The 16945-nt window shown below is 34.0% G+C and overlaps 1 pseudogene; it reads left to right on the top strand.

Moving 5' to 3' along the window:
• The first annotated feature begins 2098 nt into the window (after positions 1 to 2098).
• Positions 2099 to 3809, top strand: LOC142870629 (lysosomal dipeptide transporter MFSD1 pseudogene; annotated as a pseudogene).
• The last annotated feature ends 13136 nt before the right edge of the window (positions 3810 to 16945 follow it).

Genomic DNA, 16945 nt, shown 5'->3' with positions numbered 1-16945 from the left:
GCATATATCAGCTTTTAAATTCATGAATCTCAGTAGAAGCATAAACTTACATTTGATTTCAGAAAAAACACCTGGGGTTTCTGTTTGGCAAAAGATTTCTATTTACCTTTGGCTGGCACATAAGCTATCATTACAGAAACTTCCTTTAACACTGAGTTAGCTAATCTACTTTTAATTTTGTGAGGAGACTTTCTATGTATGAAGTTGTGTTATCTAGTTATTCATAAATATTAAGAGATAATCCTAACCGATTATCTGTAAACTGAAAAATACAGTTTATAAGACAGCAGTTTGGGATACTTTAAGGTTGAGAAAGTGATATTCAGAAGAAAAAGATGACTGGTGATAGCAACCATGATTAAAAAAACAAAGACAGAAACAAACAAAAAAAGAATTGGATCACAATCATCCCTCTTGAAAGAAAAAAACTGGGGATTTTTTTTTTCAAATCCTTTATCCCGGCTACCCTATTCCAAAGAAAAAATAATTATATTTGTTGTCTCCTTTTCTTTTTCTCTTAGCCACAGATGCACACACATGCACATACACACAACATACTACCTATGCTTGTATACATTTCATATATTGAGAGAAAAGAAAAGAGAGAGAAAGAGAGAAGTTTTTAAGTAGATTTTTTTTTGTATTTTAGATTTCTATAATAAACGACACCTTATAATAGCTGTCGGCCAAGTAGCTATAGCATCATAATTTTTATTCCTGAAAGAATAACCAGTGAATTACACCCTCAAAAATTCAGTCATCAGAACATTTAAAAAACATTTGAGTAATAAATAGGGATAGTGGTTGTTTCTGACACCTTTATACAATACTTCAGAAAAAAATACAACCTAAAAATTTTGCAGAATTTTTATCAAGATCTTGGAAGAATACCTTTCAGTCTTTTGCCGCCCAGTAGTGAGTATTCAACACTTAAAATGTGGCTACTGTAAATTAAGGTATGTTGTAAGTTAAAAATATTCACAAAATTTCAAATATTAGTATGTAAAAAAGAATATAAATATTACAATAATACTTTTCTTGTATTTATTACATGTTGAAATGATAAGATTTTGGATTTATTTGCTTAAATAAAATATGACATTGTTAAAAATTAATCTCATCTGTTTTCAATTTTGAATGTAGCTATTAGAAAACTTAAATTATGCATATGGATCGCATTATATTTCTATTGCACAGTGATGCTTTAGACCACATGGAATGTTTTTTGAAGCAATGATTCTAGAGATTTGGAATGTGAAAGTAAAGACTTTTTTTTCTTTGTTTCAGTTCACAGGTTGGCTAACTATAGCCCTTAATCCAAATCCAACTGCCACTTGTTTTTGTAAGTAGATGTCTATTGGAACACAGTAACTTCTACTAGTTGGCACATTGTCTATGGCTGGTTTTGTGCTACAATCGCAGCTTTGAGTTAGTTGTGGCTGAAACCCCATGGCTGGCTGCATAGTCTAATATACTAACTATGGCCCTTTACGAAAAATGTTTGCTGGACCTTACCTTAAACAATTCATTTTGTTTATATTTTACTTTTTTATGTTTGCATAGAAATTATAAAAACTATTTATACATATATAAGTAGGTAATAAACCCTAAATAATAAAATATGATTAGGTAATTATTTAATCAGCATTTTTAAATTTTCATAGAGTTTATAAAATAATGCTATGTGCCACTTCAGGTCTTAGAATTTATGAATAATAATTCTGTCAAGAAAAGATTACTTTTTTATTTCTATAAATAAATATAAAATCTCTATCATGCATTGTTTGGATAAATACATAGCATGGATTGTATGGAATAAAATTCTATTTCTGTAGGAACGCACAGTCAAGAAGGGGAAAGGCAGAATACACAACTGCAGGTGCTAAATAGCATGTAAATAAAAGTGTAAGTGAAAGGAAAAAGGGGTTTCCTAGAATTGGGGGATGGTTAAGAATATGTTTAATGAATGCTGTTTGGGTTATGCAATCATAGTCTTAGAAAACTAATCCGCATTCATGTCTCAAAAGAAAAACTAGGAGAAATAACAGTAGATTCAAAGATATCAAAATGGAAAAAAAAAAAGAAAATTAAAGCGGTCTCCGTTGGGCGCAATGGAGGAGGAGGAGGAGGAAGCGCGACCACTGCTGGCAGGCGGCCCTGACCAGGCCGGCAGAGAGGCCCCCGCCGCCCCTGGCGCGCTGCTGGCCCTCTGCTACCCCAGCCGCCTGGCGCACCGGCTTTTGGTGCTGCTGCTGATGTGTTTCCTTGGCTTTGACAGCTATTTTTGCTATGATAATCCTGCTGCCCTTCAGACTCAGGTTAAACGGGATATGCAGGTGAATACCACGAAATTCATGCTGCTGTATGCCTGTTATTCTTGGCCCAATGTAGTTTTATGTTTCTTTGGTGGCTTTTTAATAGACCGAGTATTTGGAATACGGTGGGGCACAATTATTTTTAGCTGTTTTGTTTGCATTGGACAGGTTATTTTTGCTCTGGGTGGAATATTTAATGCTTTTTGGCTGATGGAATTTGGAAGGTTTGTGTTTGGGATTGGTGGGGAGTCCTTAGCAGTTGCTCAGAATACATATGCTGTGAGTTGGTTTAAAGGCAAAGAATTGAACCTGGTGTTTGGACTACAACTTAGCATGGCTAGAATTGGGAGTACAGTCAACATGAACCTCATGGGATGGCTGTATTCCAAGATTGAAGCTTCATTGGGTTCTGCTGGTCCCACAACCCTTGGGGTCACACTTATGATGGGTGGTATAACGGGTATTCTTTCACTAATCTGTGCCTTGGCTCTTGCTTACTTGGATCAGAGAGCAGAGAGAATCCTTCATAAAGAACAAGGAAAAACAGGGGAAGTTATTAAATTAGCTGATGTAAAGGACTTCTCCTTACCCCTGTGGCTCATATTTATCATTTTGTGTCTGCTATTACGTTGCCGTGTTCCCTTTTATTGGACTCGGGAAAGTTTTCTACACAGAGAAATTTGGATTTTCTTCCCAGGCAGCAGGTGCTATTAACAGTATTGTATATGTCATATCGGCTCCCATGTCCCCAGTATTTGGGTTCCTGGTGGATAAAACAGGGAAGAACATCATCTGAGTTCTGTGTGCAGTAGTGATCACTCTGGTATCCCACATGATGCTGGCCTTTACGATGTGGAACCCTTGGATTGCTATGTGCCTCCTGGGACTCTCCTATTCATTGCTTGCCTGTGCATTATGGCCAATGGTGGCATTTGTAGTTCCTGAACATCAATTGGGAACTGCATATGACTTCATGCAGTCCATTCAGAATCTTGGGTTGGCCATCATTTCCATCATTGCTGGCATGATATTGGATACTCGGGGATATTTGTTTTTAGAAGTTTTCTTCATTGCCTGTGTTTCTTTGTCACTTCTATCTGTGGTCTTACTCTATTTGGTGAATCATGCCCGAGGTGGGAACCTAAATTATTCTGCAAGACAAAGAGGAGAAATAAAACTTTCCCATACTGAATGAGAAGTTTAAATGACTGTGTCATGAGAATGGGCTGCACGCATCACTGGTTTGACAACCTCCATTTTTAAATTTGTTTTTATTTAGAGTTTAGTCATTAGGAAAAATAATGGACTGTAAAGTTGTGTTTGAGATATACTTATTCCAAAGTGTATTTGCGAGGGCTATTTTAGCCTATGTCTTTTATATTGTGTGTTGCTGAAGAATTCTACTTTAGAATAGGCCAATCAACAATGAAAGGTTAAGAAAATTGCTGTGGAACATCCAGGTGAACTTGAGGAGGAACAGTTTAACATGGACAACATGGGATCTGCTGTTGAGATATTTTTGCAAAGTTTATCTTAGGGATATGGCCTTTATTTTATAGCAGAAAAACAAAAACAAAAAAACTTGGGGAATAGAAGGGCTGTTTTACACAGAATAAACAATGGCATTGTAATAGGCATTCCCTGTTGTGAGAGGGAATGATGATAGGGAAGACATGAATGATATTCGTATGAAGTCTGTTCATATTCATGACTAGCAGATTGTGCTTCTCTCTCTGTAGTTATGAGGGTTGCTGAGCAGTGACTCTTTTGAGTTTTTTTTCTCTCTGCTACTGAGGATCCTAATCCTGTAGGAGCATAATTTTGTAGTACAATCTCTCTGTACAATTTTTTTATGGTCTAAGTAATGACATTTAAAAAAGTACCATTCAAATTATGATAATTTTCTATTTACATGGATAAATAAAATCACTGGGCCAAGCATGGTGGCTTACACCTGTAGTTCCAGCTTTATGGGAGGCTGGGGCAGGAAGATTGCTTGAGCCTAGGAATTTGAAGTTGCAGTGAGCTATTATTACACCACTGTACTCCAGCCCAGGCAACAGAGCAAGCAAGACCCCTGTCTCAAAAACAAAGCAACAACAACAAAAAATCTTTGGATTTTTTTAAAAAAAATATTAAAACACTGATTTTAACTTTAATTAATTTTGAAGATTATCTAGAAGAAAACCCAAGTTGGAATAAGGAAAACTTGCCTAATTACAGTCATTGAAAAATTATGGGAATAGATTTTTCTCTAGAGTAGGCATTTAAGTAACATTTGTGTTTTTTGTATTAAATAAAATATGAATATGAAACTTCTCTGACAAACCTTAAACACTTTTCAATGGACTTAGCCTTATTTATTAAAGTCAAAGAATTTTTTATGTGTTTTGCTCTCTATGGGCATGCAGATATTTTAGACAGCAAATATTAAACCAATGAATTTAGCCAATTGTATTGTTTAAAGTATATGGCATAACATTTTATGTCTAAAAATTCGGGAACAGGTTGAAAATGCATTCCATATGCACAGTAACTTTATTTACATCCATTTTTTAGATTTACAGTTTATTGTGTCATTATTCAGTTATTAGTTCTTCAGGCTTTGAATGCCAGGTGACTGTTCTAGCACATGGCTATTAAATATTGATCTGGCCAGTGGGGGAGGGTGCAGGAAGTCCACACTGCTGCCCCTCCCAGGAACTTTGTCCACACCGTTCCCTTTGCTTAGAATGTTTTCTTTCAGGCTCTCTACAACCAGGTTTCACCTGATTTATTAAATACAACAGAAAACCTTAGTGTCTATCCCAGAACCATTTTTTCTCATGGAAACTCTTCCAGACACTTCAGACTGTATCAGGTTCTTCTAACATTCCCTTGAGCTTGTACTTTTTCTTCTTGGCTTATCTCAACTTGTAATGAAGATTTTGTGATGGTGTGGTTGAAAAAAAGAAAATTAAAATATATTGGAATATGACATCAAAGGTACAGGCAACAAAATAAAAGACAATTTGAATTTCATGAAAATTTTTAAAAATGTGCTTTAAATCTCCATAAAAACACTATGAATGGAGTAAAAAGGCAACCCACAGAAACAGAATGGGAGAAAATATGTGAACATTATATAGCTAATAATGGGTTAATATCAGAATATGTAGAGAACTCCTAAAACTCAATAACAACAACAACAACAAAAAACCTGATTCAAAAATGGACAGACCTGAATATACAATTCTCCAAAAATAAATACAAATGTTCAATAGCACATGCAAAGATGCTCAAAATTACTAATCATTAGGGAAATGCAAACAAAACTACAATCAGAATGCACATTACAACTATTAGATAGGCTACTATCAAGAGAGGGGAAAAATAACCAGAAAATAAGTGTTGACAAAGATAAGGAGAAATTGGAACCTTTGTGCATTGTTAGTGGAAATGTAAAATGAGATAGCAACTGTGGAAAATATAGTGGTGCCTCAAAATAATATCATGACTTTAAATAAGAATGGACCTTAGCTTTAGACTCATCTAAAATTCCATTAAAACAATAATAATGGATCAGTGATGTCATCAAAGCTCAATGCAACCTCAAACTCGCGGGCTCAAGCGAGCCTCCTTCCTCAGCCTCCCAAGTAGCTAGGACTACAGGCATGTGCCACCACTCCCGAATAATTTTTCTATTTTTTGTAGAAACGGGGTCTCGCTCTTGCTCAAGCTGTTCTCCAACTCCTGATCTTAAGTGATCCTCCTGCCTCAGTGCCCCAAAGTCCTAGGATTACAGACATGAGTCACCATGTCTGGCTCATTAATGGAATTTTTATAAGCATAAAATAGATCAAATAAATAAATGAAATAGTCACATATGCAAAAGTAAAATTTAAGTAATATTCTTCAGTGTAGAAGTAGAGGGACTAAATGTTATAGTAATGTAGGTAACAGCAAGAATACCACAATCTATAAAATTATACCGTGGAAAGCCACAAATAGGTGGGAATTACAGGAGCCAGATATCCCTGTGAGTGATGGTGTACTTGGAGCAAGTAAACAGGTAAAATCACTAACTACGTGAGGAGCCAGGAGATACTCTAAGCAGTATGAAATTCCCCATTCACTTCTTGTTTCAAACTGTTGATTTAACCTCGTGAAAGTTTACACAGTTATTTTTATCAATGTTGCACCATGTTAAGCTGAATAGTATTAAACTCTACTAGAAAAAAAATCATAATAAAATGAAAGTCTATGTCCAGACGTTTGGAGTTCCATCATTCTTCATAACACTTAGCTCCCAGAAAAGTTGGACATCCAGGTTTATTGCACATTGCAATATACCAGAAGATCCACCTTTTGGAAAGTAAATAAATTAATATAAAGACAGTGATATATCATAATTGTGTGTTCTACCATGAGGAGTCCAACCAGATGAGTGCACAATAAGAATTATTTTTTCTATAAGCCCCCACACATAAATATAAAATGTTATCATCCAGATTTTGGTACTGCATTCTTATAAACAGACAGCAAAGGATATCCAGATACTTTACAAAGATGCTCCCTTTAAAGATAATGGTATTAACAAACCAAAAAATAAAGCCCTCACCAAAGAGTGGTGTAGGAGAGGGAGGTTAAGCAGAGTATATAGGTCTCCTTGAGATAAGGGAAAAAGAACCAAATTTGGGGAGTGTGTGTGTGTGTGTGTGTTGAAGGGGGAATAAGGTAGTTAACTGAGTTTGTGTTATGAAGTGTTATGGAGTGAAGGGAACAACACAGAAAAAACATCATAGAAATTGGAATATATTTCCTTTTGATTTTTTCACTGAGTAAAAATTACTGCCTATAAATTATAAAATTCCACAAGGCTAGGCAAAGAAAAATAAAAGAACTGTAGCATCAACAATTACCAGATAACACACAGGGTCAGATGTTCAAGTTCTAGCCCATTAGATTAGAGAGAAATGAATTGAATTGAATACCTAGCACATTCAAGTGGAAACACAGAGATCATAGTAATTTAAATCTTCGAGAGTAAATATTACTCAGTAACTGTTAATAAAATGATAAGCTGGTCCTCAATGAAATTAATTGCTTTGCAAAACAAATTTTAACACTCTCAATGGAAGATAACATTCAGACACTCACCAGCGTAACATTCACATAAATGAGATAATGAAATTAGCCAACAAAATTTCAAGTAGGTCTTCTAAATATGCTCACAGATTTAAAGGAAATAATGAACATAGAGATGAAAATATTAGAAGATTTAAATAAAGAAATAAAGGGAACTCCTTCAAAAAAAAAATAAAAAACCCAAAATGAAAATTTCAGTATACTATTCTAACAGCAGATTATGTATTGCAGAAATGAAAAACAGTGAATTTAGAAATACAGGAATAGAAACCCTCTAAAGCAAAAGATAGAGGAAAAGAAAAACTGACAAAAATGATTATAACATCAGTACTGATCAATCTGTATCAATCTGGTACCATATGTAAAATAGGAGTCTAGAAGATGGGAAGAACCAAAATTTGTGAGGAAGTGATGATATTCCAAATTTGATGAAAATATAAACCCACAGATTTAACCAGGTTGCTCAAAGCAGAAAAAACATAGAGAAAACCACATAGCTAAATTAGAATTGAATTATTAAAAATGGACATAAAGTGAAAATATTAATAGGATTTTTAGAAAGTGGGATCATTATATACAGAAGATCAAATGTAAAATTTATCACTAATTTTCATCAGAAGAGATGCCACTTAGAAGACAATGGACTAACATCTTTACTAGGCTAAAAATCAAACTAAATAACTAAACCTGGCTAGCGAGAATTCTACTTTGAGTTAAAATATCCTTTTAAAAAGGAAGACCAAAGAAAAATATGTTTTTGAGATGAACCCAAATCGAGACATTTTATTATTTAGGGTACTGTACTATAAAAGTGTTAAATGACGTTTCAGGTTTTTACTAAATGAAAATTTGTATCTGTATATACATACAAAATGAGGTGCCCCTAAAATGATGAATATTTGGATAAATGTAAAAAACTTCTTTCTTACTTTTTAACTTCTTTAAAATATAATTGACTGTTTGGAACGTCACACATGCAGAAATGTATTTTGCATTGATTCAAAGATGCAATTAATAGGAATTTTATGCAATTAATTAATTTTTGTACTTTTATGCAATTAATTAATAGGAATTTTATGCAATTAATTAATTGCAATATGCAATTAATAGGAATTTTAGAGATACAACAGAGAAAATTGAGGGAATTTTTTAAATAAAATGACTGAACAAAATGTCCAGAACTGAAGATCCTGAATTTCTAAATTTAATGGGCCTTTTGATTGCTCACGATATTAGAAAATAAAGACACAACATCAGTACATTATTTTTTTTTTTTTTGAGACAGAGTCTCGCTTGACCAGGCTAGAGTGAGTGCCGTGGCGTCAGCGTAGCTCACAGCAACCTCAAACTCCTGGACTCAAGCAATCCTCCTGCCTCAGCCTCCTGAGTAGCTGGGACTACAGGCATGCGCCACCATGCCCGGCTAATTTTCTATATATATTAGTTGGCCAATTAATTTCTTTCTATTTATAGTAGAGACGGGGTCTTGCTCTTGCTCAGGCTGGTTTCGAACTCCTGACCTCGAGCAATCCTCCCGCCTCAGTACATTATTTTTAAATTCCAAAACAATAGCAAAAATAGCTTTAATCAGTGGGCATTACAGTACTAGACCATCCTCCAGAGAGGCTCATTACATTTTAGATATAATGTATTTCTCATTGTGTAGTGTCAAACTCAATGTCCTCTCACAAACATTGGTAAATGACCTGAGACAATAGAGAATCCTTCCTTTTTCTCTTCTATTTCAGGGGCATGGAGAATAAGTATTTAAAAAGGTGATACTATGAATAATCATATCGAAGAAACAATTGTTGATTGTCTCTTGGAATAACTTCTAAGGTTTTAAGACCTTTGAAATTGGAAGCAAAACTTTTGGCAGTGCATGTTATAGGGACTTAGTGCCTCTTCCCTTCTTAACTTTTGTTCCTTGACCCATATATTGTGGTTGTGGGAAAAAAAAGTGTTTTATTTAAGTCACAATTTCAAAGCATATACCAAATCTTCTAGGATGGTACTGTAACCTTGTGCTGTCTTCCAGCTGACTACAAGTAATGAAGCATGTAAGGCTTCAACGGGCCATTCCACATATTTTAGATCAACTGTTTCTGGACGATGGAATAAAACAAAAGACCAGTGAATATCAAGAATTCCAGCATACTTCCTTGACAGTTTTTATTTTAAATTATGTTTGTGAGTAAACAACAAAATTTTGTAGGATTCAGAAACAAAAATAAGATGTTCTGTGAGTCTTTGGATGGTAGCTGGCAGGCAGGACAAATGATACGCAACATATATCTCCATTTCAGTAAAGAGAAATGGTTATCCCCTGTCTGTTGAATAGTGTACAATATATTGCACTGACACTAGTAGCTAGTGCTGTATTGGATACCGAGCATTGTATTCTGGTAATGGTAGACTGGATACTCAGCAGCTTCTGTAACTACTATTATTTTATGTAGATCCAGAAGCTGTTGAGTATCCAGCAGAATACAATGCTAAGTGTCAATCTCTGCAAGGGGATCTGTGAAATGTTTCCGGTTTTCCAGGCTGAAACAAAGTAAAGGTAGCTGCATTAGAAGGCGGTAGGAAATGACACCATATAGTGCCGATTTACAATATGCAATCCCCAAACTCTCTAAAATAATCTTCTATTAATCCTTCCCAGGAAAATACTTCAGGATATGTTTTATCAAATGAGAAATAAGCAAAGAAAGAAATACTCATAGAGTCATAAAACAAGTGAATTAACATAGGTGAAATGATAGGGAATTCCCAGGATTATGCTGAAGGGATATCTTATCAAGCATAGAGAAGAAGCAGCCAGATTGAAGTGGAAAGACAACAACTCAAGTAGAAACATCTCTAAGAAAGTGTTTTAATATGATTCAGATATTTAACTCAGGAAAAATAGAAAGTAGCATAGGAATATAAATACACCAAAAACACAAAATGTGGCTTATCTGTGAATAGCATTTACTTAGTCATAATAATATATGCCTTGGATATTGATTTGACTAAAATATCGAACAGAATAGTAATAGTAATATGGGTGCCTGGACAAAGGGAAATGTTTTTCTTTGAGTGGGTGTCCGGGAAGCAACTCTTTACCTCATAGAAGAGCGAGAGTCAAAAGGATTCTATTATAAAACAGAAAAGTCAAGTAATGACTATACAAACATATTGAAAAACATGGAAATAAACATTTAAAAAGTAGCTAGAGGAGTAGAATACTATTGCCTTTGGAGAGCAAGAAACACAGGAAAGGACTGGCCTGGAGACTGCTGATTAGGAAGAGAAAATGGTCTAGATGGAAAGATGAATTCAGACTCTGACCTACGGCAGGAAGGCTGCATATGCTGTGGGACACAGTGCAAAATAAAAATGCTCTTGTGAATGTGGGTCTCTGTGTGGGTCCCTGTGGTCCCTGTGAACTAGCCCAGACCAACAATTTGAATTCTTTCTGATGTTTCTATCTGGATTTGTTAAGCAGCCAGTTGTATAGTTATGTCTAGAACTCAGAAGAAGAGAACTAAGAATGGTTACACATTTTAGTGAAATTAGCATATAGGCAGGAATTAAAGCTATGGGAGTTAATAAAATATCCTTGTAAAGTATGAGGTTGAGTAAAAAAAGAAATTAAAGAAGAATCCTGAGGACAATACTATTCATTTTACTCTATCTCCAGAAAAATCTATTTTGTGTACAGTGAAATATTCCTCCTCCAGCCTTATGGTCCTTTTATTGGCTCTGCTATTCACAGCTTTAACTGGAAACTTCCCTTTGGCTTTGAGCTTAGTCATATTTTCAGATAGCTTCCTAACTGCCTAATGTTTTCATAAAGATCTTATAAAATTATTCTTGTTTTATCAAAGAAAACATGAATATTTATGAATCTTTAAAGTACATGGCATTTTTTAGGGAAATGTATAATAAAAGGAAATTTATAATTATTCTTTATTTTACAATGCAATTTCTTCAGAGACCAATTCATGAAGTAATTATAAACATCCAAATTAAGGGGTGGGGTCGGGGAATCCTACATATTATCTTTCATTCTTACTTTTTTCTAAAATATAGAAACTTTCATTTTATATTACAGTAGTTTTTAAAATAACCTTCAAGTATGTTTTATTATGATTTATTACTTTCAAATGAATTTATTTTTATACTTTAATTTGCCATATACCACTTACACAAGTGAAAAAAGTATATACTGGAAAATAAAAGTCTCAACCTTGGCACTATTAGCATTTAGGGCCATATATATGTTTTGAGGTATGGGTGGCAATGTAGGATACATTAGGAATCTAGTGTTTGGCTGGAGTCTTGACCTTTATTTACTGGATGTCAGTAATACCTCTCACCCCCAAGTTGTGACAATGAAAAATGTCTTCAGATATTTATTCTCTGGGGGAGAAAATTGTCCCTGGCTGAGACCACTGTTCTACATTTAATAGAAGTTTAAGATCACTCAGAATTAGAATCGAACTGTTAGGATAAAAATCACTGTAACATGATTTAGAATCCATTTTGAATATTTAATTATATTAATGCTTATTAGTATTCTGTGGATTATCATACTATGAGGCTTTTTTCTATGAGAGACTATTGCTCTTCTACATTTGAAATGATATAATAGTTCTTGCTAGGCTGCAAGGATAATCTAAATGAATAATAGAAATTAAGTAGTGGCACCAAGCAAAAGGTATAATTTAGATATTCTTTTTCCCTTAGAAACTTACTAGTAAAACATTATACTAACTTGATTCGCCCTCCTACATGCCTTTGTAAATCTTTTGAATTAGTTAAGTGATTTAGGGTTGGAAAGAGGAGACAGGAATGAAAAGAATATCTTCTATTTAGCAGTTTTGGAAATCAGGGACTCAGTATTTTTCAGACTTGAGAGGTAAAGGAAGCTATTTATTGTGTGTTATTTGGGGTATTATTTAAGGTTAAGTAAGCTTCTAGCTCTATGTTTACCCAATATTACATTTTCTACTCAAATGATATCACTCTGTCAATTGGTCATCAAACAATATGAAATCTGATATTGGGAAAATTTTTAGGCAAAAATATTTGCCTCTCTTTATATAAGTCAGATACTTCTATTTCACTCTAAGTAAATTTAATCTAACCAGGATTAATGTGGCAAAAATAAAAAATCTCATAACCAAATTTCAAATTAGTTTGCTTCTTACATTTTCATTGTTTTCCACACCCCAAATTTATTTTAAGCTCCAAAAGAAAGTAGAAAAATCTAAAAGGAAAGGAAATACAAATAGCATTGGTGAGGCTTCTGTTTCTACACATTTTCAGTTTCTCATATGACTTAGACCCATCATGTCTGCAAATAAACAATGACAAAATAATAAACAGGCAAGGCCAAAGGATAGATGTGAGGCCAGGCAAGACTTCTCTAGTTTCTAATAAGCAGATTTACACCTAAGTCTGTATATGTTTGTGTGTGTATTGAGAATCCCTAAAATTTCTGCTGTGAACTCAAATCACTGCCACTAACAGTTAATATCTCCTCTGCAGCACAGAGAAACCACATTTCCCAGAATCCCTTGTATTGTAAAGTTGGTCAAGGAGAAGTATTACATGATATTTGGAAGGCTACAGCAAAGAAAACTGTTGTTCTCTGATATAAATTTCAGCCAGGCTCTGGAGGTTGTGTGACAGTTACAGCAACTCAGAGCATCTTTTGAGAATTTCTCAACGTGATACTGTAGTTTGAGATGAATCTTCCAAGATGGCTTCTTCTACCTTTGCTGCCTCAATTCTTTCAACAATCAGATAAACTGCAAACTTTTAGTATGTGAAACATGTAAGATACCTGATATATGAAGTGTTTTCAGGTTTTTCTGATATATGAAGTGGCTCAAAAGATTTTTTTTTTATTTCAGCATTTTATGGGCTTACAAATGTTAAGGTTATGTATATTGCCCATGTTCCCCTTTCCCCCTGGAGTAAGAGCTTCAAGCATGACCATCCCCCAAATGTTGCACATCTCATTCATTATGTTTGTATATACCCATCCCCTCCTCCCCTCTCCCACCCGCCCGACACCAGATAAATGTTATTCCTATATGTCCACTTGGGTGTTGATCTGTTTATACCAATTTGTTGGTGAGTGCATGTGGTGCTTGTTTTTCCATTCTTGAGATAATTCACTTAGTAGAAGTATAAAAGAATTATGGCAAAAGAGTAATTAAAACCATAAATTATTATTCTTACTTTATTTTTTCATTACCACACCAGTCAACTTTCATTTTATGTTTAATTTATTTTTAGTTAGTATGAAATTTAAACAAAACTCTTAAAATTATCAAAAGTAACAAAATAGTTTTCATAAAGTCTTTAAAAATGAGGAAAAAAGAAATTTGTAAGAGTGACAATCATTTTGTGATAAAAAATTTACTTTGTAAGAAATACTTTCAATTTGTTTACATCCTTTGAAATTTTATTCTTCAGTGATTCATAGTTCTCCTTGTAGAGATCTTTCAAATCATTGGTTAAATATATTTCTAGATATTTTATTTTCTTTGTTGCTATTGTGAAAGGTATTGAGTCTTTGGATTCTCGACTGTAGTTGGCATATAGGAATGCTACTGATTTGGGTACTTTGATTTTGTAACCTGAAACTGTGCTGAATTTATTTATCATTTCCAAGAATCTTTGGGGTTTTCTCGATATCATATCTTCAGCAAAGAGTGAGAGCTTGACCTCTTCTGTCCCCATTTGGATGTCCTTGATTTCCTTCTCTTGTCTGATTGCTCTGGCTAGGACTTCCAGCACTATATTGAACAGAAGTGGTGATAGAGGGCAACCTTGTCTGGTTCCAGTTATAAGCAAAAATCCTTTCAATTTTTCCCCATCAGTATGATACTAGCTGTGGGCTTATCATATATGGCTTTTATAATTTAGAGGTAAGAATGGAAAGAACACTGAATCAATGTATTGATAAAATTGAGTTCATTGTTTATCATGGGTAACATTATAGCACCTTGGCAGAATTCTAGTAGTCTCTTGGAGGAAATAGAACAAAAAATAGACATTTTTTTAGAGGTTTTTTTTTTTTTGTTTTTTTGGTTTTTTTTTAGGTTTGGTTTAAAGTTAGTCATTCAATGTAAGAGCTTGAGCTTGCTCAGGATTGTATATGGTCTATGATATAATGTTTTAGACTTGACAGAGAAAGGGGAGGGTTTTTTGATAAGAATTCTAAAGTGGAACTTTGGAGGAAATGGGAATTTGATGCTACCTAATTAAAAGTTGGCTATGGGATTTTCTTTTAAATCAGGCTTTCAGAAAGTTAGTGTAATGAACTGTAAAATTATTTTAAACTTTTGTCCTCCGAAACAAGTGTCTCCTGGAGTAGCAAAGATGAAGATATTGGACTCATAAAGTATATGGTGTAAACAATAAATTGTGTGGCTATATATGGTCTGTTGTTCATTTGTTAAATGCAATCAAGTAAAATGAAGTTGAGAAAATGGATATATAAAGTGCTATTTTATATGAGTTTTCAAGGAAGGTCTTATCATGAGGTAATATTTGGATAGAGACTTTAATGAAGAGAAAGCAGGAGCCATATCAATATTAATCAAATCATGTCATATGGACCAGAATGGTTCAAATATGTAAACTTTTGCCAGTCAAGAAAAACAGAAGTCAACAATAAGTAAGCTTGTATCATACTGTATATCAACTATGACACCAGGCATGAGATCTCTATAATAAAAGCAATGGGTTGAGTTTCATTCTGGCTTAAGCCCTTACGTCCTTAAGATTGGCACTGAGTCTAGTGAACAAGTGTTTTTGACACAATGAATAGCAAATACTCTAAGGTGAGGATGTATTTACATGATCTAGAAACAACTAGAAAACATCTATGATTGACATAGAATTTTCAGGAATTACTAGGACTAGTGAGGGTACACAAAAATGGAAGCAAGGTGATTAATTTAGGATATTTCAAAAGATAGGATTCAATGGAGATTAATTTACTGAGTAAACGGTGGTGCTATTTATTGAGATGAAGAGCACTAGTAGAAAAAAGAGAAATCAAATGTCTTGGCCTGAGCAATTGGATGAATGGTGTTGCAATTTAATGAGATAGGAATCCCTACTTTAGAAGGTATAATTGAATAGGGAATCGATGGTATACTTTGGGGCATTTCCATTTGGATACACGTATTAGAAACCCAAGTGGAAATGCCAAGTAGTCATTTAACTACAGTATAAGGGTTGAAAATTTAGGTAGGAGGTTAGAGATGGGAGATAAACAATTATAAGCCACCATTATATGATTAATATTTAAAGTAAACGGAGTAGATAAATAAGCTTATCTAGGGAGCGAGTGTGGTTGTAAAAAGAACATGATCTAGTCCTGTGGCTTTCCACTGCATGAAGTTCAAAAAATGGAGAAAATGTCAGTGAAGATTGAGAAGTTGCCACCACTGAAATAAAAAGGAAATTCAAGAGAGTATATTATAGCTGAAGCTAAGTGAATAAAAGGAAAAGTTATATAAAGAAGTGAAAAGTTGGGTCAGAGATGAAATAAGATATAGATTGGTCACTGGAAAAAATGCATATGCTCTATTTTAAACCACTGAAGTTGCTTCTATTCTTCCCTTGTCCAAGGTTATAGGCTCATAAGAAACAATTATCATATAATGATCTTGCTACTATAAACCTAATTTCCTATTTCAGCACTGATGTGAACATATTTAGTTGATTGAAAGGGATGGAGGAAATACACGCATAACTTTTTTTGTAATGGGTTGAGTCTACAGAGACTACCTTTCATAAGAAATAATAAAGCCTGAAATGAAAGTTCACAAAAGACTTCAAGCATCCATAACTCAGACACATTGGGATTAGAATTGGTGCTACATATGGGTAATATAAACCATTATAAATGTATAGCTTTAGGTATATTGAAAAATTTGAGTTTTGAGGATGTCAGTGGAAGAACATATTGAAATTTGATACATACGGATTTAGTATTTTTCCTCTTAGGAAAGTGCATCTATATAGGAATGACCAGTTTAATAATCTCTCAGTAATTAAAGCTCTCATATAACAAATTATGCCATAAGAAATAAAGTATGGTTTGTGAACTAACACAGTTTAGGTATAGAGGCTTATGAAAGTAATCTGGGACTTCATTAATGCCTCTTAAGCATTAAGTTGCTGCTCCACTGTCTGAAGAAATTAAGTCTTCAATATCTATCAGGTAAATGCTGAAAGATATTTTGAAGCATATTGACAAGAATAAAGCTATATGCTGCACAGGGTGATGACACAGCCAATTTTTTTCTTGTTTCTCTGGGAGAAAAGAGTATGAATTTATTAGTTTAATTCTTTGTTAAAATATAAGTTGACTCAACAGTGGAATTCATTAATTCTTTTAACAATTATTTACTGGGCTGTTGGTATATTTCAGATATTTTGCTATGTTTATGATCATATTGGGGCTTGAAATAGTATGTAAAATAGGA

The sequence above is a fragment of the Microcebus murinus genome, chromosome 4 (assembly GCF_040939455.1).
Source record: "Microcebus murinus isolate Inina chromosome 4, M.murinus_Inina_mat1.0, whole genome shotgun sequence".
In the NCBI taxonomy this organism is placed as follows: Eukaryota; Metazoa; Chordata; class Mammalia; order Primates; family Cheirogaleidae; genus Microcebus; species Microcebus murinus.
This window is presented reverse-complemented; position numbering and strand designations above follow the sequence as displayed.